General features: G+C 42.0%; 1 pseudogene; it reads right to left on the minus strand.

Moving 5' to 3' along the window:
- Positions 1–5781: 5781 nt before the first annotated feature.
- Positions 5782–5899, minus strand: LOC126095431 (5S ribosomal RNA; annotated as a pseudogene).
- Between the last annotated feature and the right edge of the window lie 21884 nt (positions 5900–27783).

Here is a 27783-nt window from a genome sequence, read left to right on the forward strand (position 1 = left end):
AATACAAGCTTTGCAAGGGATGCAGCATTTAACAAAGCAAATGTTAGCCTTTTCTTTGACAATTTAAGTTCATTCTAGACAGGATATTGAACTTGGATGAGTGTGGCATTCCTACCATAATGTAGCTTCCTAAGGTTATTGCAGAACATGGTAAGAAGTAAGTGGGAATGGTGGCATCACAAGAGAGAGGTGAGAATGTCACCAGTGTGCTTTCTGTTCAGCCTTAGGGATGGCCATACCGGCAGTGTTCATTGTTCAATGAGTCCATATGAAATACAAATTTCTGGACGGTGTGCCAAATGGTAGTATTGGATTTGCCAACAAATCTGGATACATGACTATTGAATTATTCCTTGAAGTTTTGAAGCATGTAGCTAAGCAGATGAGCTGTTCGAAAGACAATCGCCTCCTCATACTTCTGGAAAATCATGCAAGTCACATCAGGATTGATGTTATCTGCATAGCCAAAGATGCTGGAATCATTCTGCTGACATTCCCACCATATTGTTCCCACAGGATGCAGCCACTACATATCTCTATGTTTGGGCCATTTAAGGGATAGCTAAGAACAGCAATGGCTGACTGGATGAGAATGCAACCTGGTCGCCCAGTCATTATTTCAGTGAGCGCTATGGTTTGTGGGATAGCATTTCCACTTTCATTTACCCCAAAAAAATATCGCATCTGGCTTTAAGGTGCCTGGATTCTGACCACTTAATAGGTTGGCATTCACTGAAGATGATTTTTGGCCATTGAAAGTAACTGAGCAGCCAGCAGCCTCTATGTCAAGTTGTGCCCCCCCCCCCCCCCCTCCCACTCCTGTGGCACCTGCAAATTTGTGTGATTCTCCACCTTTCACTTCCTGAAGACTGTTGACCTTTCCCAAAAGCCACAAGGCGAGAAGGAAAATTGAGGCCAAGGAAATCTGCAGTTTACACTAGTAACCCAATCAAAGATGAATTGGAAGCAGTAGTGGTGTATTAAATAAGACCAGCTTTAAAGAAGACTTTGTTCCAGAGCAAGAAGGAGATGAAGATCTCTGCAAAAAACAAAATTTGTGATGATACAGACAGTGAATTGGAAACCCTTTCTTCCACTATGCTGGATGAGGGATATTGTGAAAGAGATGATGATTAAGCCCAAGCCTTACAAATGTTGACAGCTGAGGAAGAAGTGAGGTCTGGTGATTTTGTTTTGGTTCATTTTGCCACCAAGGAGACTTTTAAATATTATGTTGGCCAAGTTGTGAATACTGCTGGGAAAGAGGAAGTGTATGTTTCATATCTGCAGAACAAAGGATCTGGATTTGTATTCCCTTTTGTCCCAGTTGGGTCAATAGTGGAGAGGCCTGATATTATTTGTATCCTGCCTGCTGCAAAAACAATCGGGACACTAAGGCATGGAAGGATGCTGCAGTTTAATATTAATACCCAGGTTAGAACACTGCTACATAAATAAAAGAGAGCATCAGCCCAGATTCAAGAGAAGTCAAACCCAGCTGACAAACAAAAGCTGAACGAAGCAAAAATGAGCATAAGGAGAGCAATGACACAAGTGTTAAATGGCTTTGAAATTATAATTTTGTGAACTGATCTGATTAAAAGCCCTTAGAGGTTTCAGTCTTACATACAATCACTATTCTGTCACTCATTGACCATAATGTCACCAAAACGGAAGATAAAAAGAGAGGAGGTTAAAATACTGAATTCTGTCTTCTAAAACTGTGTCACTGCAGAAGACCATAGTATGGTCCCTCCTTTTAATAGTCATACTTATGTCAAAATGGCAGATATTGGGAAAACTGTTTGTGGAATAGAAAAGCAACTACAATTGTTTAGTAGTGGAAATGCATCAGGACCACGTGATATACCTGTAAGACTCTATAAAGGTTATGTGAAAGGACTTGCTATTCTTGTAACAGCAATTTATCAAGTTTGTGGGAGCAGTGAAGGGTACCTATTGAGTGGAAAAAGAAGAGCAGGTCATTCCTCTACTCAAGAAGGGTCTAGGTCTACATTGTGACATTAATCTGTTGTAGAATTACAGAGCATGTTTTATGCACAAGAATTATGATGTTTTTGGAGAACCAAAATCTCCTCTATAAAAATTGACATGGATTAAGGAAACAGAGATCCTCAAAATGCAGCTTGCTCTTTTCCTCCATGAGATCTGTAGCACTGTAGGCAATGGCACTAACGTTGACGCCATGTTCCTTGACTTCAGGAAGACATTTTACACCATCTTGGACTGCTGTTTGTTTAGTGAAAAAAATATGAGCTTACTAAATATTGGACCAGATTTGCAACTAGATCCAAGATCCAGTGCAGATCTCAATGCAACAAAATAGATGGATGTAGAGGATATTTCTGGAGTACCCAAAGAAAGTGTGATAAGACAGTTACTGTTTTCAATGTATATAAATGATATAGAAGAAGGTGTTGGAAGCTCTTTAAGACTGCCTATAAGAAAGCAGTAATGCCAGAAAACAATATCAATTTGCAGAATTACCTACACGGGTTGATGGGTGGTGGAGGTGCTGACAGTTGACCTAAACATAAATAAATGTAACATATTGGGCATATATAGGAAAAAAAATCAACTACTGTACAATTACACTATTGATGACAAATTGCTGGAAATTGTATCGACCATAAAATACATAGGAGTAACTATCCAGAGCAGCCTTGAGTTGAGAGACCACATAAAACAAATAGTAGGAAAAGCAGATGCCAGACTGAGATTCATAGGAATAATTTTAAGGAAATGTAACTCATCCACGAAGGAAGTGGCTTACATTGTGCTTGTTCAACCAATTCTTGAGTACTGTTCATCAATATGGACCCTTACTAGATAGGGCTGAAAGAAGAGATAGAGAGGATACAATATAGAGCAGTGAATTTCCTCAGGGCATTGTTTGGTCAGTGTAAGAATGTTACAGAAATACTCAACAAACTCAAGAGGCAGATGCTACAAGGGAGGCATCATGCATCACGGAGATGTTTACTTCTGAAATTTCAAGAGAGTGCTTTCCGTGAAGAGTTGGACAACATATTACAATCTCCCACAAACACCTTGTGAAATGGCCATGGCAAGAAAATTCAAGACATTGAAGCTAATAGAGTGGCTTACCTACAATCATTCTTCCCAAGTGCCAGTTGTGAGTGGAATGCTGAAGGGGGTATCAGTTAGTGGTACTGGAGGTACCCTCTGCCACACACTGTCAGGTGGCTTGTGTAGTGCTGATCTAGATGTAGACATGTTGATTCATCTGACAGAATGGTAGTGCTTAGAAGCTGAATTATTGGAGCTGGCTGAATATACTTAGACGGAAAGTTGAAATTTCTCATAGTATCCTGGTGCATCACTTCTGTCACTTTGAACTGTACTATAATTTGTACATGACTATTGTAACCCTTTCACTTCTGTCACTTTGAACTGTACTGTAATTTGTACATGACTATTGTAACCCTTTCACTTCTGTCACTTTGAACTGTACTATAATTTGTACATGACTATTGTAACCCTTTAATTTAGAACCTACATAGCCCCCAAACATATCACATGCTGGCCTTTAGTGGAGCTCTCAGTCACTCTTAATAATATTTAATGCATCACTTTTATTTTCTTTTATGGTTGGTGCTTTTCTTTAGAAGAGTTTGTCCCTGACCATGCAACTCTTGGAGATGCTATCTGCAACATCACTTCAATGTCATTGGACCCCAAAAATTGGTGAATCATGACCAGCAGCCTTGTTCACTAACCATAGATCGTTTGCATGATTGTCATCAAAATGCTGTGGACTGAGTTAGTGTTCATTGTGTATGAGCATGACTAAATGTTGGCCTTTTCTGCAGTACTAAACAGCTCACTGGTTTAAGTTTAATGACACCAAAATGCTGTGGACTGAGTTTGTGTTCATTGTGTATGAGCATGACTAAATGTTGGCCTTTTGTGCAGTACTATACAGCTCACTGGCTTAAGTTTAATGAGAGTGAGCCTATAATCTTTAATTTTACTCATGTAAGTAGTGATACACTGAAATTTATCTGTCAGTCATTTTATGTCACTGGGAAAAAATCTTTTTTGTTGCTGCGTATCGAGCTCCTTTCTGAGCCACTGACAGCTTTATAGCTATTGTGTAATCTAACCAAGCACAGCCCATCATGATTCCACCTGCAGGAAGAACACAGCCTTAGACAAAAAAATTAACTAATGTATGGACTTATATGACTTGCAGATAGACTAGCAAGATGGACATCCTGTACAGTCCATTATATAATTTCCACACATGGATACAGTCAACTTTCATCTGCTGTTATGGCAGTCATAAATCTGAAATGAAATACACCTGTGCCACGACCGCATATTATCCTCACTTGAATTGCAAAATTCATTTGTGTCTCTGCTATAAGAGTGAAACTGTGTGAAGTGAGGTAAGTAGTGGAACTTGAGAAAGAGAACAAAAGTTTAAAGTCCACACTGGGCAGGAAATAACCATGTCTTCTATGCCATTATGACAACCTCAACTGTAGGAACGCCAAAACACATACACGATAGACAAACAGTGACTTTATTCATCAGATCCAAATGCAACATGTCAAGATGACAAATCAGAGATTCAGAGAATCAATAAATTCAAAGAAAGAGATAATTAAGAGGTATGAGGACATCACACAATGTCCCCATCACTGAAGCAGCAACAGAGGCAACAGTAAAAAGATTCTGCAAGGCATGACAGTGCAGGAAAGTTTGAAATCTGAGCCGCTGCAAAAGCATAAATCTTATATAATTATATACAATTTTCCTGATATTATGGGTACAGAATAGGATTTATGTGAGCAATATTCATCAGAAATAATCAATAGAAACCAGTTCAAAATGTAAACCAGAGATACTCTAATGAGCCAAAACTTGCTAAGTAACCATTTCTTGTGCTCCCCACTAAATGCATTTCTTTGCATCATTTAAGGAAATAAGTGTTCCCATTTCTATACACTCCTGGCATCTAATAGCAGTCCACTGCACCAGCTGTAGTTTCTGTTTGTTGTGAAATATAGCCCTCAGATTTGTGGAAAGTATATATCCCACCAAACAACAGTGTTTTAATAGTTCTTAGGAAGTGAAGTTACCAAAAAAGTAGTTTCTGGAAGGGGCTTGGGAAGTATACTTATCACAAAATTAATCTGTCATTTGTGGTCCTTGGGAAGCATACTTACCACCAACTTCAGGGTATCCCAAAGTTTTTGGGAATACATCTTATGACCTCTGTCTATGCCTAACATCTTGTAGTAGTACACTGCACTTGGTGTATGAAAACTGCTACAACAATCAGTTTATATTTATCGTGGGAGTAGTTTTTGGTCCTGAATCACAAAATAAATTTATCAAAAAATACATATGGTCAGTTGATCACAGTTCTAATAGGATAGCAAAAAAATTATCTTTGCTAAGTTGCTACAAAAAATGCGCCCGCAAAAGCGTTAATAATTTTGTCTGCCTTTGTAATGGAATACAGTAGTGATTCTGCATGGTATGGATATGATAAGTCCTTGATAGGTTGCCAGAGGTATGTAGGCACTAGCATTCCACCTTCAGGCCACGAGTGGCCTAACAGGACCAACCGACCGCCGTGTCATCCTCAGGAGAGGATGCGGATAGGAGGGGCGTGGGGTCAGCACACTGCTCTCCCGGTCGTTATGATGGTATTCTTGACCGAAGCCGCTACTATTCGGTCGAGTAGCTCCTCAATTGGCATCATGAGGCTGAGTGTACCCCGAAAAACGGCAACAGCGCATGGTGGCCTGGATGGTTACCCATCCAAGTGCCGGCCACGCCCGACAGCGCTTAACTTCGGTGATCTCACGGGAACCGGTGTATCCACTGCGGCAAGGCCATTGCCTAGAGGTATGTAGCACCAGACATATACACACAGGTTGTGATAAAACTGATGGATTCTTTCCATTTGTTATGTTTTTTCCGCTTCTAAAAATAACAGTTTCTTTCACTAATTTTAATCTTGTTCTCAATACGTTCCTCTGCAGGCATGTAGCACTTACCAAAACCCTCAAGTTCTTATTTAGACTAGATTTCACTTAAATCTATTATTAAGATTATTATCTTATCTGTTCTGATTCCACTGGAGTAATCAGTTTTCATTAGGGCACTGTTAATTAAAGGTTACAGTAACTGAAATTAGCACTGTAGTTTGAGATGTGTAACACTTTGTGAGTTAATCAGCATAATTCCATAAAGTGATGTACACCATTTGAATCTGACTTTCCTGTAAAGTTTTTAAATCACCAAAAACTAATTATCTTATGCAATAAATATCATTAGTTTCTAGCTATTGCTGATTTCAATTGTAGATTTTCTAACGGCGGCTACATACCAAACTTTGTCTACACATTTTTGTTACCTTATTTTTTCCAAACCATTGACATACAGCATTAATTAATTATTTCATATAATTTACCATTGATTACAGTATGGTGCTCATTCACATAAACAAAATACTTCACATTGGCATAGGGGTAATAGTATGTAGTAAGAAAAGTAGTAGTGATAGTAGTATCTATTTTTCTAAATTTCTGACTAGCAACATTTTCTATAAATGAGAATCATATTAGTTATTGCAGTTCATCAAAAACAATAAATTCCACCCTAGCCAAATTTAAATGCATTATTCAGTTTTCAAAATAACATTTATTGTTAAGCCCATCTATAAGTAGTCAGACATTGACCAAAATAGCCAATCACTGGTTTGAGAGTTAACAAGTAACACGAATGCCAGACATGTTTCGTTGTCTGACTCATTTTTCTACAAAACATATTCTGCATGCTAGAGTACACACTCTGGTCACCAAAAACTTATGAACTTTAATATTTAATTATTTTTGAACAACTTTAGTATGTAAAAATAATGAATATTGTGTCTGAGCCCTGTTGTATTATCAAAAGTGTATATGGTTATTGTCATTGAAGTACTAATTGTTGGCCTTGTTGATGTTAATTATGGACCAACTTAAATGAATAATCTTTAACAAATTACTGAAGAACTGCACTAAATGTGAACTGTGTCAGTTAAATGTGAACTGTTTAGTTTTATGGCCACAGTTGAAAACTTTGCCACAATAATTGTGAGTGCTGGCTTGAAAATTTGCTCTAATGATTGTTCATTGTGTAAAAACTGGTCACCAAAACTAATAACTGAATTTCACATGAACAAATGTCTGTATCAACATTCTAGAATGAAATTTTCGCTCTACAATGGAGTGAGCACTAATATGAAACTTCCCGGCAGATTAAAAATGTGTGCCAGACCGAGACTCGAACTCGGGACCTTTGCCTTTCGCGGGCAAGTGCTCTATCACTTTGGAAGGTAGGAGATGAGGTACTGGCGGAATTAAAGCTGTGAGGACGGGGCGTGAGTCGTGCTTGGGTAGCTCAGTTGATAGAGCACTGGCCCGCGAAAGGCAAAGATCCCGAGTTCGAGTTTTGGTCCGGCACACAGTTTTAATCTGCCAGGAAGTTTTGTATCAACATTATCAAAAATATGATGTCTTGTACCTCAGTGAACAAACACCATCACACATACAATTAGATTTTTCAGTTTTATGGTGATAGAGCTTGGTGCTACCGAGGAGAGACTACAAAATTAGGGGAAGTTCCTTCACAAGGTCATGCAATTTCTGTAAATTACAGGCAGGTGGTTTGTGGGCATGGGGATCCGTTGCGTGTTAGTTAGCCAGATGTGTTCCACTGGGTTCTGATCAGGCAAATCAGGTGACCAAGACATCAACATGAGTTCATTATCATGCTCCTCAAATCACTGTAGCATAATTCTGCCTGTGTGGTATGGTCATTTATCCTACTGGAAGATACCGTCACCATCAACAAAGATATCAAGTGCAAAGGGATGCAGGTGATCCACAATAATGCTCATGTTGTCCACAGCTGCCATGATGCCTTTGATTACTATTATATGTCCCATGGAAACCTAGGTGAATATCTCCCATTCCACTGACCAACAATCCAATCTTGAAAACCCTGTACCAACTGCAACCGAAATTGATGATGATGTTGGGTCAACATGGGAGTATGTGCCCCCACAGAATGAGCATCATCAACAGTTTGTCTTGAAACACTTGTGCCCACACCACCATAGTATTCTATCATCAGATCTACCACAGATTTCTGTCTATCCTGTCTTATAGAGCAGCAAGTCTCTGAACTCCATGTTCTCTGATGAGGCATAGATATTGTAATGCTCCTGCTCACATATAAGACATAAATTTAATTATCATTTCAGAAATTGCATTATACTCTAAACGTAAAAGAGTTACCTGCAAATGATAAGAAAATAGTTCCTTGAGCACGAGACAATATACTATTATGATGCCACAGATAAGAAAGTAAAGTAATTTAATTTGCGGCTACACCAGACTGATACTTGCAGTAAACAAAATGCAGTTCAAAAATAAAGGAGACTGATGTTTCTCCACATCAGTACAGGTGATCTGGTGGATTCCTGTTTGCACAATATTCTGAAGGTTCTGTGTTCAGGCTCATCTGAGTCACAAACTTAACATGCACCAAAATATGTCCTACACCTCTGAGAAAGCCAAGTGAAGAACGCTGGGGTAGGCCGTTGTTTGGAATCCTATTTTAATGTGATTGCTACTACTACAAGTGTAACTACTGCTACTGTGGTGAAGTCAGTTTTTAGAGTAGACCATGAGAGAGACAGATGCCACAGAAAATGAAAACTCTGAATGCCAGTTATAGAACAAATTTAATTCTTGTGCCATTATTGAAAAATAAGAAATAAAAAAAGTTACTATCTGTTTGTGAACTGATGGTGTCAAGAAATTTGTTCAGTACTACACAGTTCTCTGTTTCTTTTCTTACTATCCAAATTTTTTCATTGTTATGGACCAAGATTGTGTATGGCCATGATAATTTATTCATTGTGTTTATAATCCTTCAGCATTATTAAAATTACATATCCATTTTTTGTTCCTTTCAGTGTATAAAAATATGATAAGGATAGGACATGAAGCACTGAAATTTGGGTTTTTCGACAAAAGCGGTGTCAGCTGCTCAGAGTTACTATGTACGCTTATCATTTCAGCAAAACTCAGTGTTTTGAGTTGTCATTTCAAATAATTGCACGTGTTAATATTTATTCCAAGCATTTTGTCATACAGTTATCATTAAATATTTTAATAAAATGCTGATTGTGGATCAGTTAGCTGCAGCAGTAACAGTTCACAACTGACTTTCAGCATTTCTAGTCACGGGTATTAATGTATGGGGATTATAAAGAAAGATGAGATTTGTTTTCTGCAGTCATTTCAGAAATTATAGAATTCATTTCTCTATTACCTGCACTCTATAGATGCAATATTAATAAAACTAATAACCCTGCAATGCAATGGATTATTTTTCTTTGTGTTCCTTTTGAACTATTGTTTCCAAATCAATTCATGACACCTGGTAGGTTATTGTATTAATGAGGCATATATATAGGAAATTGTCAGCAATGGCATCACAACTAGTTTATATTTGTCTTACATTTAAATTAATATTTCAGTTGTCATGTCTCCCACAAGTGTTGAAATTAGTGGGGACAACAATTAGAATTAAATCTTCACTTTCGTGAAAACCACCAGTGACCTGCCATGCAATCAGTTGTCTCCTGCATAGGGCTTGACACAGCCTGTTGCTGAAAACTGCCACATGTCTGATCCTAAAACAATTGGACTTAGTGGCCTCTAGCACTTCCTAACATAGTGTGTAAAGCAGGATCCCACGAGTCATCCTTCCAATGCAGAAATGCTGTTGTTAGTACTAGTCTGTATGGGTAGCAGATTACTTACACATTTGACAATCAGAAGCAACAGAAAAAATTTATCTGTAGCATAGTGCAAGCACAAACTTTACATTAATATATAACATGGTTTACATAAAGACATAAAAATCATGTTAATACTGATGTAAACATGCTTACTGGTACAGATTTTATCTCATCATTCTCTGAAGTCATAATTATCTGCTCCTTGACAACCCACTGAACTTCCACTGCAAGTGTCTGACTAATATATTCAAACTACGGCACCTCAGGCCTTATTGGTTGCTTCACTAACTGAAGTTATGATAACAGGAAAGTAGAAAATCATGTGTCACTTGTGAAGAGCTTAAAACACTGTGAGAAAAAAATATTGCACGTCTGCTACCTAGTGACTCCATTTACAAACTACACATCACGCCATACAAAAATGTGTGAATCATGAGGAAAGTTATTATTACTAGCTGTGATGCCTGTAGATGATTATTTTCTTTCCTGGTAGTATTGTGTCTCCTTGCCTGTTATTCTGTGTAATGGGCAGTAAAGCTTTGCAGTTCAGCATAATGGAAAGGTGAGGGGTCTTGCGAATTGTGTCACCAACTGCCCAATTCTTTCAATAGCTCTCCCAACACACCTATTTGCAACAGCTTCCAATTGCTTGACAGCAGTCAGCAGGATTTTCAGCATGTGGCGCCGATGAAATTGACACCAACATCGATATGCATTCACCTTTGGACTCTAAGCACTATCTTTGGCTGTTCTGCCATGTTCAGTTCAGTTGTTTGTGATCCTTGTATGTGTTAAGGTTAATAAATGAACTATTGCTAAATGGGTGTCATTATTGGTGCAACCAACCCAGTAATCCTCCTCACTGGTGACCCCGAGTTGTAACACCTTCCGTTTTCGCTGTTTTACTGTGTCTGCGACCTCTGCGTCAGTTATTTTCGTTATTTTTGCGTGTATACATCGATACAGCATTTGAACAATGACTTTGGCCCAGTGCCTAATGCCGGATTTTGTGATCGACATGCATTGTGTTGCGGGCGATGTACACCCGCCAGGACTGCAACACGATGCCTCTCACTCGATGATTCCGCCGATTTCGCCAGACGTTTTTGAGCCTGCAGCAATAAGTGAGGTTAGGAGTGCGCGTGACTCTGGCTATCAAACGCCTTTGTTCCTGCCACATGTGAACTCCATCATCGACTGTACAGTTATCTCTTACGGATCTCTGTGCAGTGCGGGACCAAAGCCGATTTCTGCAAATGCTTCGTCGGACAACCTTCTACCACCAGGACAACGATTTGCCATGCCAAAATCCATGCAGTACCATGCGGATACCTGCCACGTGGCCGGAACTGCTTCATTCACAGGTCTACCTCCGCAGCATCTGACCACGCCCACGCCTGCCTCGGTTCAGCATCAGCACATGCCTTCCTACTTTGATACCTCGGCCTGCAACAGGAACAATAACTTGTTATCTGTGCCTGACCTCCACCTCTGTCCCAATGCTACACCTCAGTGTTTTGTGCCACGACATTCACCTTATCCGCACACCGTTTTGAGTGGAGTGACTATGAACAGTGAACATTCACACATTCCGTCCCACATTCGACATCATTTTGCACACTGTGCTTCTGGACAGTCCGCACCTCCGCAGCCTCCCTGCAACACAGGTGGCCCCAGCTCTGATCATACGTCGAGCTTTCCACGGACTAACATGCGTTCTCAAACTTTGAACTTTTTCTCACCTGTCACCCCCGCGCCAGCTCCTGTCGAGCTTGCACTACCGTTCTTGGCACATCTAGGTGCCTCATCTGAGTCGGTCTTCCACGACGCATCAATCTGAACATACCCACAACGTGTTGAGCTCCCACAACCACTATCGACACATTATGCTGTCTCACCCGCTTTGGCCTTCCGCATCGTGACGGATCGCGCTCAACCACAACGTGTCACCTTCATGCTGCCACCCGAACAGCCATCGTTGCCACATCCCCTGGAGGCACACACTCCTGGAATACTACAGCAACAACAGCTCGATTCAGGCAGTGCCCTGATGAACTCAACTCAATCTGTTCTTCCAAACATTCTACAATGCTTACTGAGGCTGCCACCGTTTAATCCCGACAGAGCAACAACCTGGTTCAAAATTGTGGACGAAGTGTTCGACCATTACAAACTTGACGAGTCAACCAGGTTTCTGTGCCTCATCGCCCACCTGCACGATCAGGAGGACTTGATTGCTGATCTGGTTGACACCCCGGACTCATCTACCCGGCACACTCTAGCCAAAAAGACAGTTCTACATCGGTTTGCACACTCAACTGAGGCAGCAATATGGCAAGTGCTCCATGTCGAGCAACTAGGCAATGACAAACCTTCCCAGCTCTGGAGATGGCTACGTGCCCTGGTCAGCACCGATCTATTCTCTGACACAGTTCTCTTCGCCATTTGGTCAGATAAACTATCTCCTCACATCCGCTTTGCTCTGGCTCAAAGGTCTCCTGAACCTGTCGAGCAAAGAATGACAATTTCTGACAAGCTACACGATGCATCACTGCTCTATTTCGCCAGCCACTGCCTATCTGACAAGTCTCAGGTTCAGGCTCATCGCCCTGCGGCCGGACGCGGCCTGGGCCATTCTGTGCCAACCGTTCCACTCGCTCCGGGAAGCAGTAAACACGCAACTGGGACGTCACCGGCTCCGCCCACAGTCACTCCCCCTCCCGCAACCAAACCTGCTGTGGCCACCAAACCCTGGCAACCACCACTGGCAACAAACTTTCCGCAGGAAATGCAACCGCACTACCCGTACTGTTACTTCCACACACAGTTTGCTGAGGCGGCATGGACCACCCAGCTACTTCCCAAATGCCAATCGCAGGTAGGTCCAGGTGCCACCTTCTGCGCACAACATGATAGGCACCCCCCAGTGCTCCATTCTTTCCGGGAACAACCAGATAATTGCGGACAACTTTACATTAAAGACATTTCATTGGGATACTTTTTCCTAGTGGGCATAGGTGCCGATGTTTCTCTGCTGCCTACGTCCTTAGCGTCATTTGAACATCCGCCCTCATCATACTTCAATGCAAGCCGTGAATTCAACTAAACTACAATGCTCTGGTTCAACTTCCCACGTCATCTCACTCTCCACAAACTGCAAACTCGAGTGGACTTTTTTAGTGTGCGAAACTGACGAACCTATTCTAGGCATTGACTTCTTGCGACACCACAAACTTTCACTGGAGCTAGTGCAAAACACCATGTTTCATCATCCATCCAAGACTCACTTCCCCTGTGTTCCGTCGAGCAACCCCCCCCCCCCCCCCCCTGACAATTGGTCCGGGCTCATCTCATCCGTACATGCTTGTCTCTGTCGACGACATTACAAGAAACAACTCACAAGTGCCTTGTCGAGCTTGAACACGTCGCTCGCCTACGCAAGGAAAACTTTGAGCTCTCCCTCCGGCTCCACGAAACGCAACGCCAGCTCTCTGATGCAGCAAAGGAATTAGAGGCACTACAGCAAGGACAAAGCAAGGTCAGTAAGTGTGCCGAATCTGCTTGCAGTCCAAGCAATCGAGCCTCTGTGTATTTACCTCCCGCTACCCCTTGCAACTGTGCTATCAAGACTGCCATAACGTGTACTGACAGTTCCGCAGGGCCACACTCTCCTCACACGGCAGTGTTTGAAACTCGGCCGGACACAAGTGCGCTTGCGCAACGAGCGTCACGTGTTCCCGAACTGACGGCTTCTACCCCGCCCCTCGCGGACAGCACCTCTAACAATGCAACTTCGGCTCCTGTGTGCTGCCATGCGACTGCCACTGACAACACAAACAGTGCACTTGCGCCAAGTGTTTCGCCCACGACTGTGCTGCCACAGGCTGCGCCCTCGGACAATGGACTCACTAACGGCTCACGAGCTCTACTGAGCTCACCCAACCACAGTGCCACTGCTTCGGGCCAGCGGCCATCTTGTCGCGTTCACTCCTGGGACACTTGGCCGCCTTGGCTCCCGTTGGATCTGCCGAGTGGCTCCGAACACCACGACCATGCCTCGCCTGCCCTGCCCACCACACATTGTAAACAAACCGCCTCCTGTGCCGCCGGCAACATTTCCGTCGTCACCAATGGCACGATTCACAAGTTTCACCTCACGCCAGGTCCCCCGATTTCCAATAAACCATGTCGACTTTGTCCCGAGCGCCTCTCCGACCTTAAAAATCAGATTTCTGAACTACTAAGCTCCGGCGTCATTGAACCTTCTGCCAGTAGCTGGTCTACGCCCGTACATATGACACCCAAGAAAGACGGGTCCCGGCTCATGTGCGGAGACTACTGTCGACTAAACATACGAATAATTATGGACACCTACCCCATACCCAACATTGCCGACTTTACCAGTTCCCTCACAGGTGCGACCACATTCTCTGTCATTGATTGTAAACGGGCCTACCACCAGATCCCCATGGCACCGGAAGACATCGAGAAGACAGCAATCACCACCCCGATCGGATTATTTCAGTTTCGATTCATGCCCTCTGATCTGAAAAACGCAACCCAGACCTGGCAACGCTTCATCAACGGAGTGCAATTCGACCTAAAATTCTGCTTTGCATATCTTGATGACATTCTTGTGTTCAGCTCCTCCGTCGAGGACAACATTCGGCATGTGGAAACTGTTACGAACACTGTCGTGGCAGCAGGCATCAAGACCAACTGGGACAAATTGCAGCTACATCAAACTGCTGTCACTTTTCTTGGTTTTCAGGTCTCTGCCAACGGCATTTCACTGCCCCCTGAGAAAGTACAAACATTACTAAACCTACCCAGACCTTCGTGAGTCAAAGAGCTACGGCGCTTTCTGGGGACAGTTAATTGTTATTGCTGACATCTACCTCGGGCTGCAGAGATTCAGGCTCCACTGACGGATGCCTTGGCAGGCACCAACACTTCTGGATCTCGGCCTGTTCTATGGACCCCTTCTATGACTGACTCTTTCACTGCCCTAAAAAATCTTCTTGCCGAGGCCTGCACCATCGCGCATCCTCGTCCCAATGCACAACTTTTCATCACCACAGACATGAGTGATGCTGCCATCGGCACTGTCCTTAGCCAGACAATCGACGGCCAAACTTCGCCTCCACAGTTCTTCTCACGCAAGCTCACCAATGCGCAACGGAAATAATCCGTGTTTGACAGGGAGTTGCTCGCGGTCTACGAAGCAATGAAGCATTTTAAGACTGACGTTGAGGGATGCCCTTTCTATGTTTTAACGGACCACAAACCCCTGGCCTCGGCCATTACAAACCCGCCAGCTGACCTGCCTCCTCGCTGCTTCAGATACATGGGCTTCATACCTCAGTTCACCATCGATGTCAGACACATAAAGGGCACTGGCAATACAGTTGCTGATTTCCTTTCACGAGTCGACACTGTCCATTCGCTGTTAGACCTCTCTGAACTGCCTAACCTTCAACCCGCCAATGAGGACACACAAAACCTGATTTCAGACTCTACTTCTTCACTACACTTCGTCCGCACCACCTTCCCTGGCATTTCTGGTGAGATCTGGTGTGACAACAGTGCGGGCACGTTACGCCCCCTCATCCCAACCACGCTCCATCGAGCTGTCTTCAACGCATTGCATAATTTAGCCCACCCCAGTGTTCATGTGTCTGCCCGCCTCATAGCGAGCGCTTTGTGTGGAGAAATGTCAACAAGGACTGCCAGTAATGGGCATGCTCCTGTATCACGTGCCAACGGTTCAAAGTACACAAGCACACTCCACCCCCCCTCGGCACCTTTTCGATCCCTCCTGGGCGTTTCCAGCAGATTCATATTGACACTGTCGGCCCTCTCTCTCCCTCTAACGGCTTTCGTTATGTTCTCTCGTCTGTTGACGGAACAACTCACTACATCCTTTTCCAATATTATGGCAGAAATTGTTGCTCGAGCTTTCTTCAAGTCATGGGTATCGCATTTCGGATGTGCAGCTATCATCACGACTGACCGAGGCAGACAAATTGAGTCGGCCCTGTTCAATGGATTTGTAACATTTGCGACACCCGGCACATCTGTGCCACAGCATATCACCCGCAAAGTAATGGGCTAGTCGAGCGCTGGCACCGCACTTTCAAGGCGGCTCTTCGATGCCACTACTCTCTATGGATGGAGGCCCTTCCCCTTGTGCTACTTGGCATTCGTGTGATCTATAAGGAAGACCTCAAGGCACAATAGCCAAGTTCGTATACGGCCAGAACATTGTTCTCCCTGGTGAACTTGCGAGCCCTTCTGCTTCTCTCCCTGAGTCTGACTTACCTTCCTTCGTGGACCGCGTCAGACACCACTTCATCAGCCTCCATATCCCTCGGCCCGCCACCCATTCCTGCCCTAAGGTTCATGTCCTGAAATCTCTGGACAACTGCGAATACATCATGCTCTGAGATGACACTGTCCATGCTCCCCTCCAACCTCCATACACCAGCCCGTACCGAGTTCTCCGGTGCTCAGCCAACACCTATGACATCCAGAAGAAAGATTCAGCTGCTGCAGTCTCTCTCAACAGACTTAAGCCTGCTCATGTAGAGCCTTCTTCTACCCCCCCTTCAGGCCACGACCATGCCACTCACTGTTGTGGCTCACGATGCTCCAACCACTCCCTCCACGTTGGACTTACACACTCGATCGAGTGACTTCCAGCTCCAATCCTCGAGCTCTCCTCCGACCTTGCCCTCTACTCCGGTCTCATGCACTCCATCGAGTGACCACATGCTCCCCATGTTGAGCTTACCTATGATCACGCCCTTGCCGCCGGGCCCTTCACCGGTCCCTTCGACCTCTCCACCGTCACCTGCCTTGCCCTATCGAGGTTTCTCACGCCCCCCCATCTTGAACATACCCTCACTCGAGGTGTTTGTGCCTGTCCCCCTAGACATAATCCATGACATCTCAATACTACTGCATGACTATACACTGTTCTTTGTGAGTTTCTCTTCATCCAGTGCTCATGACACAACCTCCGCCATTCCCTGCCACCTGGTGAAATGTGTTCCCCTCCCGCCCGACATCGACCTGGACATGCTTCGTGTGTTCGCCATGCCCACCAGAGACATCGTTGTCATCGCTCCGTTCCACCCACAAACCGCTGGCCTACCTGTCATCGCAGTATCAGCACGCCCAGAGCACTTCAACGACTTCCTTTACGACATCTACCCACACAGCTCCCCAATGGTGCTGCTCCTGCCCCCTCCTCCCCCCCCCCCCCCCCCCGCCTGGCCTCTCAAGAGTACTCCGTACTTTGTGTGTGGGGGGGGGGGGAGGGGGGAGGGGAGAGGGACTATGTGGTGCCCAAGAACAAGTGTTTTCATTGTGGATGGTGCAATATTTTATAGAATAGTAAAAAAATAACTTTAAATGAAGCTTGCTGCTTCTCTTTTAGTTTTTGCACCTGTTGTACTACAAGAAATCAGACAGTCTCTATAAAATGGACAGAAGAAAGGCTGCAGACAAACTTAATAAAATAACAAACAAAGTTTCCTTGAAGGCATTAGAAATCTACCAGGAGGAAAGAAAGAACTGGATATCCACAGCAGAAACAAAGCCAGCCACCTTGCACAGCAACAAGATAAAACAGTGTGGGAGGATAAACAAGAGATGATACATCTGTAGAACCGACATAATAACAGAACAAAATGAAAACAAAAAGATCACTACAAGAGGACTTGTGGGGTCATGGCTCTTCTGACTGGTTGTGAATGCCTCTCATTACAAAGCTGTGATACCAAGGAGCAAGAGTGTACCTGGGGTCTGAGAGAGGGGAAAGAAAGGGGAGGGAGGCCAAAAAATCAATGTTGGTTTCACAATGAATGATGAAATGGTTTAGAGATTTTTCAACAAATGGCTCTGGGTACAGCTCCTACTAGCACCTATTACATGTTCTGGCTTTCTTCAAACTGATGCCAAAGTGACATGTTTGGCAGGGCAGGATGGGAGTACGGTTCACAAAGAGTTTTTTTCTACAGCTATCCTCTCATGTCCTCACTGAGTATGTCCATGCCAGGGATACTAAGTAGCTTCTGCGTGTGTGATTGTAGGATGTGTCCTGGAGTGCCACACACACAATCTTAAGGAAGAGGAGACCACACAAGCCATACAGATGACTCGATAAAGGACATTAGCATGTTTGTGTATGGTTGTCTGTCTCTTAAACTCCACTTTCCATGTACTAGAGATTAAGTTAACCTGTAGGAAAGGGTGCAACAGCTAGGGGGGAGGGGGGGGCAGGGGGAATACTGGAAAAGACCTACCTTTTTCTTTTGTAATAAAAGGAGGAATGATGGTGGTCATTTTGTAGCAGTAGAGTTGCTAGCTTTTTCTCATTTTTAAAATTTACATAATAATTTATTTTTTAATAATATTTTGTTGGATTAATTCATCAACATCATCTTGTATAGTTTCCTATCACTGGCAAGGGCTGATTAGAACACAAAACCTTTTTCCATCCTCTCTGATCTTCCTACCACTTGTCTGTCACTACTCTGGCCCAGTGTTCTCCTCTCTTCCAAATGTGTTTTTCCTCTCGTCCCTTGACATTTATCTTGGTCTCTTGCCCTCAGTCTTCATCAGATGCTTTTTGCTAGGCAGCGTTATCTCATTCATTCTTTTCATATGCTCATATCATTTTAATTTCCTTTCCTCAGTCATCTCTTGAAGGAATTCCTAATGTTTTATGTCACTAACACTTCCTTTTCTCATCTTTTTTCATTTTTGTTACACCTTTCTGACTTCTCAAAAACTTCACTTCACTTGTTCCAATCTCTCCACAATTCAAGCTTCAGGGGCATACAATATAATTGGTGTATAATGTAGCTGGTATACGACCTTCTTACATTTCTGGAGGTCTCTTGTGTTCTATGTCATTTCCCTCAGACTTCTCATAAAGCTGTCGGCTTGCCTTGCACAGTTGTTCATCTCTTCATCATTCCTTCCAATTTCAGATATTATACGCCCAGGCGTATGAAGCTTTCTGCCATTTTTAGCTGCTCCTCACCCATTGTCATGTTTACTATAGGCATATGCCCATTTGTTGTGATGACCACCAGCACACATTTGTTTACATTTACTTTGGGGCCGTGGTCTTGTACAACTTCTTCCCACACATCTAATTGCTTGTGTATTTTCCACCCACACCATCAGTAAACAATGCTGCTGCATATCCCATCATCTTTTGTGTGTACATCCAAGACAGCAATATTTCCTCTTCCAGTATTCTGGTCGCTAACTGTATAGCCCCCCTCAAGGTGAGTCAATTGCTGAATTAAAACAACTTGACACATTGATGTACTGTGGAGTAAATGCATGTGCTTCAAAGATAAGACAGTAGGCACAACAGCATTAGTCACAGATAACATTTTATGCGTCTAAGAATAAAACATAGCAAGTGCTGAGTAAGCAAACCCACAGTGCTTACATATTATGCAATTAATTATTAAAATGAATGGCATGTGCTGGAATATCAGACAGCAAAGCCTCAGAACAATAATTCATCTGGGAGCATAGATGTAAAACAAGTGGTTTTCATAATTAGTCAATCTGAAAACCTTGTCTTGCTTTAGCAGGTTGTCTGCTAATTATAGCTGCACACCTTCCTTGACCAATGAAGAAATACTGTTGACGAGGATGCACACCTGAAAGATGAAGGAATTTCTATCTGCTAGGAAAACGTAAAGAAACACAACATTGCTGTAATCTCTTGCCACTTGTATCATTACATCATGATATCACTGTATAAAGTAATGAAGATAGCGCACTTCCTTGTTTCAGACCATTTCTCTTTATCAGGCATCCTGTTCAATCTCTTTGAACTCTCACACAAACTATACTTCCCTTCCCTTCCCTTCCCTCCCATACTTAGCCTGTAGTGTTGTATGCCTTCTCTAAACTGAGAATGACGATCATCAGATTTCTCTCATACCCTTAACGATGTTCTGCAGCTGTCCCATTGCTGATATGAGATCTAGACTGATTCCAGATTTGTGTACCTAGAAACTTCTTATAAAATTTTGTACAGTTGCAGATGGGGGCAATGCCCCTACATTTTCTTTTTGCATCCTTTCAACTTCTTTCTTGAAGGCAGGTGCAATTATCACCTTATTTCAATCTTCTGGAGTTCTCATTTCCTTCCATAGAGCCACTGAGTCCCTAACCCTTATGCTGCACTGATTATTTCCACACTTAATTCATCCAGGCATGGTGCCTTTCCTTCTTTCATGGTCCTCAGTGTCGTCTCCATTTCTATCCACATTAGTTCTTTTTCCATTTCCATTTTCCCATCGTCTCTTCTATGTCTCAATCCTCCTCCACTGGTTCATTTCAGCAACTCATCAAAATATGTCCTCCACAGCTCTTTAAGGACACATTCCTTCTATAACTCATTCCTGTCTTTATAAACCATTTTTACATTCTCTGTCATTCCTCTTTTCCCCCTTCTGATCATTCTGTACAGTATTCCTTTATTTCCTTCACTATCTTATCATTATGTGTCATCTTTCCACGTTCTCTTTTCCTCTAAACTACTTTTTGTGCCTTTCTCTTTCTCACTTTATATTATCCCATTGCTTCTAGTGTCCTCTGTGGGAACCATATCCTAAATTCCTTCTTCATCTTCAAAACTGCTTCTTGAACTTCATAATTCCACCAAGGTGCCTCATTTTATCTCCTTCTCTTGCTAGTTCTGTCACACACCTTCTCCACTGGTTCTACTAATGATTTTTTAGAATTCTTCCATGATTTGCAGCCCACCCAGTGGAATTTTGTTTCATTTTTCTCTCATATTGTTCTTGTCTCTGCTTCTCTTAGCTTCCATGCTCTTTTTTAGTTTTCCTGTTTCATTTCTCACCTTTGTTTCTCTGATGTTCACTACTAACAGTTGATTATCAGTTTCTGAGATCACTGATGGTATTATATTAATATCTGCTATGTTTTTCACTATTTCACCATCTACTAGAACATAATCAACTACTAATTTTTGACACTAATCACTGCCAAGTCACATTACCTTATAGCTTTCTCTTTTTGTCTAACCATGAGTTTCCAATCTTCAGTTCTTTTCTTTTTGCAAAAGTACAATAATATTTCATTCCCCTTATTTCTACTTTCCCAGCAATTTGCTCCAAGTACATTTTCATATCCATATCTCCTAGACCAACATGTGTATTCAAACCTCACATTGCAATTGTATTCTGCTTTTGTAATTCTTCTTCAAACTCCTCTTTTTCCTCTGATGAGCAACCTATCTGTGGGGCATACACTTGTCGTATCACTGTTTTGCTCTGCATTGACATTTTGGTATTCTCTTATTTATTTCAGAAGAAGAAATTGGTTGACAAGACACATCTTGAGGCATCAAGGAAATGGCACTTTGGCAATGGGGGAGAGGAGAGAGAGAGAGAGAGAGAGAGAGAGAGAGAGAGAGAGAGAGAGAGAGAGAGAGAGAGTTAGTTAGTTGAAACTGTAGAGGATGATCAAAGCTTGACTTAAGCAAGTAGACTGAAATGGATTTAGACTGCAGTAACTACACACAGGTGAACAGCTTCCACAGGATATACTAATGTGGAGAACTGCATCAAACCACTCTTCTAACAGATCACCACACCAACATAAGATAACAGGCATCTTCAGTGGGTTTTTCTGGAATTCAAATATGACACATTCTCATGACAAAATTTTCAGTTTTCTTGGTTTTCCACATATACAAGCAAAATAAAGTGTGGAAAACATAACATTTTGACACTAATACAAGGTCTGTTTAAAATTTTCTGAACTTTGTCCACAATTTTTTTCTGTCCTTACCTTTTACTTATTGTTCATGGTCTTCTTCAAAGTACTCTCCTCCTCAATTGATACACCACTCCCAACACTGTTTCCACTTCCATAAGCAGTTTTGATATGCCTCCAGCTCGATTGTGCAAAGCGTTATGTGCGAATTTTCTTTTATCTCATCTATCATTGCAAAGCTCTCATCCTTTCAATGGGGTTTTCCACAGGAGACAGGTCTGGAGAGTACAGCGGATGAGGCAGCACACTGAGTTCATTTTTTGTGCAATAGTCACACATCAACAGGCATGAATGTGCAGGTGCGTTCTCGTGATGCAAGAGCCACAAATTGTCTTGCCACATTTCAGGCCGTTTCCTTCTCACATTTTCTTGCAGGTGTTGCAATATGTCCTGATAATACCGCCGATTAATAGTTTGTCCCTGTGGCACGAATTCATGATGAACTGATCCTTCAAAGTCAAAGAAAACTATCAGCATGTCTTTGACATCTGACCTGACCTGACAAGCTTTTTTTGGTGTTGAAGGACCTTTCCCAACACGTTGTGAAGATTGAACCTTGCCTCAACAACATAACCATAGACCCTTGTCTCATCATTAATTATGGTTTTCTTAAGGACATCTCATTTTCATTTGCATGATCCAAATGCTCTTCACAGATTGCAAGGCAAAAGTCTTTCTGGTCTTGACCCATGTGCTGTGGGATGAAATTGGAGGCAACATAATGCATTCCAAGATGCTGTGTCAGTATTTCATGACATGACACAACTGAAATGTTACATTCTTCTGCAATCTCTTGTACAGTCAGTCTTCAATTGGCATGCACAATTTCATTGATGTTTCTGACATGAGCATCATTGGTAGATATCTAAGGTTGTCCTGAACAAGGGTCATCTTCAGTTTCTGTCTGGCCATTTTAAACCATGTGAACCATTTGTAACACTGAGTACAGCTTTGCACTCATCACCGTAGGCTTCCTGTATAATTTGATGTGTCACAGCAACTGTTTTCTTGAGTTTCACACAAAATTTAGTGCAGACATGTTGCTTCTCTAAGTCTGCCATTGCAAAACTCACAAACTGTGCAACACAACGTTCTAATCAATACAGCACTGAACAGTAACTGAAAGATGTACAACAATGAAACTTCTGGCTGTTACACATTAAATGCAGGTGTGCGCAGGGATACCAACGACATTTTGCCCCAACACATCGTTGGCATGAAATTACGATTGCTCTCGGGAATTTTTTGAACAGATATTGTGTGTGTTGAATTATTGCTTTCAAAAGTAGAATGAAAAAAAAAGTGTCTCAACCTATGACTGTCATCTTCTTTCAGTCTATCTCTCACAGTTATACTAAATCCATGTTTGGTGTTCTCCTTACTGCCTGTCCAGTACAGTTAAAAATCCTTTCTCAGTTCAGACTTTCCTTCTATTCTCCATCTTGTTTCTGACATCCTTAACATTACTAGTTTTCATCATTCCAATACAGTAACAAGTTCATCCACTTTCCCTTTCAAAGATCATGCATTTCATGTTCCAAAACATAATCACTGTTCATTGTTATGTCATCTATCTTTATATTCATTTTTCATGTTGAGATGTGTTCCACAAATTAAAGCTTCTTTTTTACTGATTGTGATCTTGTTTCACCAGAGCCCAAATTTCCTAGCACTTTTCTGGGTTCCTGTAGGGCCTTCACAAGTATTGTGGTGGTCATGAGGTACTTGTCCACAGTATTCTTCTCCCAGGTTCAATTTAAGGTCAAAGAACCACAAACCGAGCTTCCACTTAGAATGGCAAGCTCGGGGGGAGGGGGGGGGGCAGGGTACCCAAGAGCAAGCTGTGTATACAGTGCACATCACAATTAGCAGCAGAACTAATATGGGTGAAATGGTATATGTGAAAAGGAAAGAAGAGGGGGTGGGTACCAAATGATAAGTCACTTACATGGAAAAATGTTCTCAAAGTAGTCCTAACTTTGCCATTGAGGCAGTAATGCTACTTTATGTAGTTGCTCGGCTCCCAAAACTACAGTTAGTGGCTGGACTTTGGTAGACTCTAGATAATTATTATATTAATTGTTGTTGTTGTTGTTGTGGTCTTCAGTCCTGAGACTGGTTTGATGCAGCTCTCCATGTTACTCTATCCTGTGCAAGCTTCTTCATCTCCCAGTACCTACTGCAACCTACATCCTTCTGAATCTGCTTAGTGTATTCATCTCTTGGTCTCCCCCTACGATTTTTACCCTCCACGTTGCCCTCCAATACTAAATTGGTGATCCCTTGATGCCTCAGAACATGTCCTACCAACCGATCCCTTCTTCTGGTCAAGTTGTGCCACAAACTCCTCTTCTCCCCAATCCTATTCAAAACCACCTCATTAGTTATGTGATCTACCCATCTAATCTTCAGCATTCTTCTGTAGCACCACATTTCGAAAGCTTCTATTCTCTTCTTGTCCAAACTATTTACCGTCCATGTTTCACTTCCATACATGGCTACACTTCATACAAATACTTTCAGAAATGACTTCCTGACACTTAAATCTATACTCAATGTTAATTAATTTCTCTTCTTCAGAAACGCTTTCCTTCCCATTGCCAGTCTACATTTTATATCCTCTCTACTTCGACCATCATCAGTTATTTTGCTCCCCAAATAGCAAAACTCCTTTACTACTTTAAGCATCTCATTTCCTAATCTAACTCCCTCAGCATCACCCGACTTAATTCGACTACATTCCATTATCCTCGTTTTGCTTTTGTTGATGTTCATCTTATATCCTCCCTTCAAGACACCATCCATTCCGTTCAACTGCTCTTCCAAGTCCTTTGCTGTCTCTGACAGAATTACAATGTCATCGGCGTACCTCAAAGTTTTTATTTCTTCTCCATGGATTTTAATACCTACTCCGAATTTTTCTTTTGTTTCCTTTACTGCTTGCTCAATATACAGATTGAATAACATCGGGGAGAGGCTACAACCCTGTCTTACTCCCTTCCCAACCACTGCTTCCCTTTCATGTCCCTCGACTCTTATAACTGCCATCTGGTTTCTGTAAAAATTGTAAATAGCCTTTCGCTCCCTGTATTTTACCCCTGCCACCTTTAGAATTTGAAAGAGAGTATTCCAGTCAACATTGTCAAAAGCTTTCTCTAAGTCTACAAATGCTAGAAACGTAGGTTTGCCTTTCTTTAATCTTTCTTCTAAGGTAAGTCGTAAGGTCAGTATTGCCTCACGTGTACCAGTATTTCTACGGAATCCAAACTGATCTTCCCCGAGGTCGGCTTCTACTAGTTTTTCCATTCGTCTGTAAAGAATTCGTGTTAGTATTTTGCAGCTGTGGCTTATTAAACTGATTGTTCGGTAATTTTCACATCTGTCAACACCTGCTTTCTTTGGGATTGGAATTATTATATTCTTCTTGAAGTCTGAGGGTATTTCGCCTGTTTCATACATCTTGCTCACCAGATGGTAGAGTTTTGTCAGGACTAGCTCTCCCAAGGCCGTCAGTAGTTCCAATGGAATGTTGTCTACTCCGGGGGCCTTGTTTCGACTCAGGTCTTTCAGTGCTCTGTCAAACTCTTCACGCAGTATCGGATCTCCCATTTCATCTTCATCTAAATCCTCTTCCATTTCCATAATATTGTCCTCAAGTACATTGCCCTTGTATAGACCCTCTATATACTCCTTCCACCTTTCTGCTTTCCCATCTTTGCTTAGAACTGGGTTTCCATCCGAGCTCTTGATGTTCATACAAGTGGTTCTCTTATCTCCAAAGGTCTCTTTAATTTTCCTGTAGGCAGTATCTATCTTACCCCTAGTGAGATAAGCCTCTACATCCTTACATTTGTCCTCTAGCCATCTCTGCTTACCCATTTTGCACTTCCTGTCGATCTCATTTTTTAGATGTTTGTATTCCTTTTTGCCTGCTTCATTTACTGCATTTTTATATTTTCTCCTTTCATAAATTAAATTAATATTTCTTCTGTTACCCAAGGATTTCTACTAGCCCTCATCTTTTTACCTACTTGATCCTCTGCTGCCTTCACTACTTCATCCCTCAAAGCTACCCATTCTTCTTCTACTGTATTTCTTTCCCCCATTCCTGTCAATTGTTCCCCTACGCTCTCCCTGAAACTCTGTACAACCTCTGGTTCTTTCAGTTTATCCAGGTCCCATCTCCTTAAATTCCCACCTTTTTTATTATTAATTGTATAGTAAGTAAAATGAGTTGTAGTTGTTATTCTTGTTGTGATCTTCAGCCCAAAGGCTGGTTTGATACAGTTCTCCATCTATCCTGTGCAAGTCTTTTCATCTCTGAAAGACTACAGGAAGCCACATCCATTTCATCCAGCTTATTATACTTGTCCCTTGGACTCCCTCTGCATGTTTTACCCTACACACTTCCTCCAATACTAAACTGACAATTCGTTGATGTCTCAGAATGTGTCTTATCAACTGACCAATTGTTTTAATCAAGTTATGCAACAAATTTCTTTTATTCCTAATTCTATTCAGTACTTCCTCATTAGTTATGCAACATACTCACCTAATCAACATTCTCCTGTATAACCACATTTCAATTATTTTCTTTCTCTTCTTGCCTGAACTACTTATCGCCCATGTTTCACTTCCATATAAAACTACACTTCAGACTAATGCCTTCAGAAAAGGCTTCCAAAAACTTAAATTTATATTTAAGATAAAAAATTTCTCTTCTTCAGCAATGCTTTTCTTGCCACTGGGATGCTGCATTTTTTTATCCGCTCTACTTTGGCCATCATAAGTTATTTTATTGCCCACCTACTACTTTGAATTTCTCATTTCCTAATCTAATTAACTCATCTTCACCTGAATTAATTCAGCTACAGTCCATTACACTTGTTTTTCTTTTGTTAATGCTCATCTTATATCCTCCTTCCAAGACACTGTCCATCCCATCCAACTGCACTTGCATGTTCTTTGCCGTCTCTGGCAGAAATCCAACGTCATCTACAAATGAAAAGTACTTATTTCTTGTTTCTAAACTTGGCTTCGCATTCCAAACTTTTCCTTGCTTCCCTTGACAGCTTGTTCAGTATGCAGATAGAATAATTTTGGGGGATATGCTGTAACCCTGTCCATCTCCCTTTTCAACTACTGCTTCCCTTTCATGCCCTTCGACTCTTGTGACTGCTGTCTACTTCCTGTAGAAGTTGGAAACAATATTTTGCTATTGTCTTGTGTGTTCCAACGTTTCTCTGGAACCCAAACTGATCTTTTCCAAGGCTGGTTTCAATCAGTTTTTCCATTCTTCTATAAAGGATTTGTCAGTATTTTGCAGACATGATTTATTAAACTGATAGTTTGGTAATATTTACATCTGTCAGCACCAACTTTCTTTGGAATTGGAATTATTACATTCTTCTTGAATATGATGATGTTGCTTTGTCTCACATACCTTCTACACCAGATGGAATAGTTTAGTCATGTCTGGCTCTTCCAAGGACACTAGCAGTTCTGAGTGAATATCGTCTACTTCAAGGACCTTGTTTCAGAGTAGGTCTTTCAGTGATCTGTCAAATTCTTCTTGCAATATCATGTCTCCCATCTCATCTGCATCTGCTTCCACTCTCCCCCCCCCCCCCCCCCCCAAGTACACTCCCCTTGAAAGCACCTCTATATAACCCTTCCACCTTTCCTTTCTGTGCTTAGTACTGGTTTTCCACCTGAGCTCTTGATATCCATAAAGCTGCAGCTCTTTTCTCCAAAGGCCTCTTTAATTTTCCTGTAGGTGATATCCCTCTTTTCCCTAGTTATATATGCTTCTATAGACTTACATTTGTCCTCTAGCCACTCCTGTTAGGTATTTTGGATGTCCTGTCAATCTCAGGTTTTAGGCATTTGTATTTACGTTCACCTGCTTCATTTGCTGCATTTTCATATTTTCTCCTTTCATCAATTAAATTCAATACCTCCTGTGATATCAAAGAATTTCTACTAGGCCTTGTTTTTTTAGGTATTTGATCCCTTGCTGTCGTCACTATTTCATTTCTAATAGTTACAAATTCATCTTCTGTTGTACTCCTTTCACCTAGATTCGATTA

This window comes from Schistocerca cancellata, chromosome 1, assembly GCF_023864275.1.
Source record: "Schistocerca cancellata isolate TAMUIC-IGC-003103 chromosome 1, iqSchCanc2.1, whole genome shotgun sequence".
Classification (NCBI taxonomy): domain Eukaryota; kingdom Metazoa; phylum Arthropoda; class Insecta; order Orthoptera; family Acrididae; genus Schistocerca; species Schistocerca cancellata.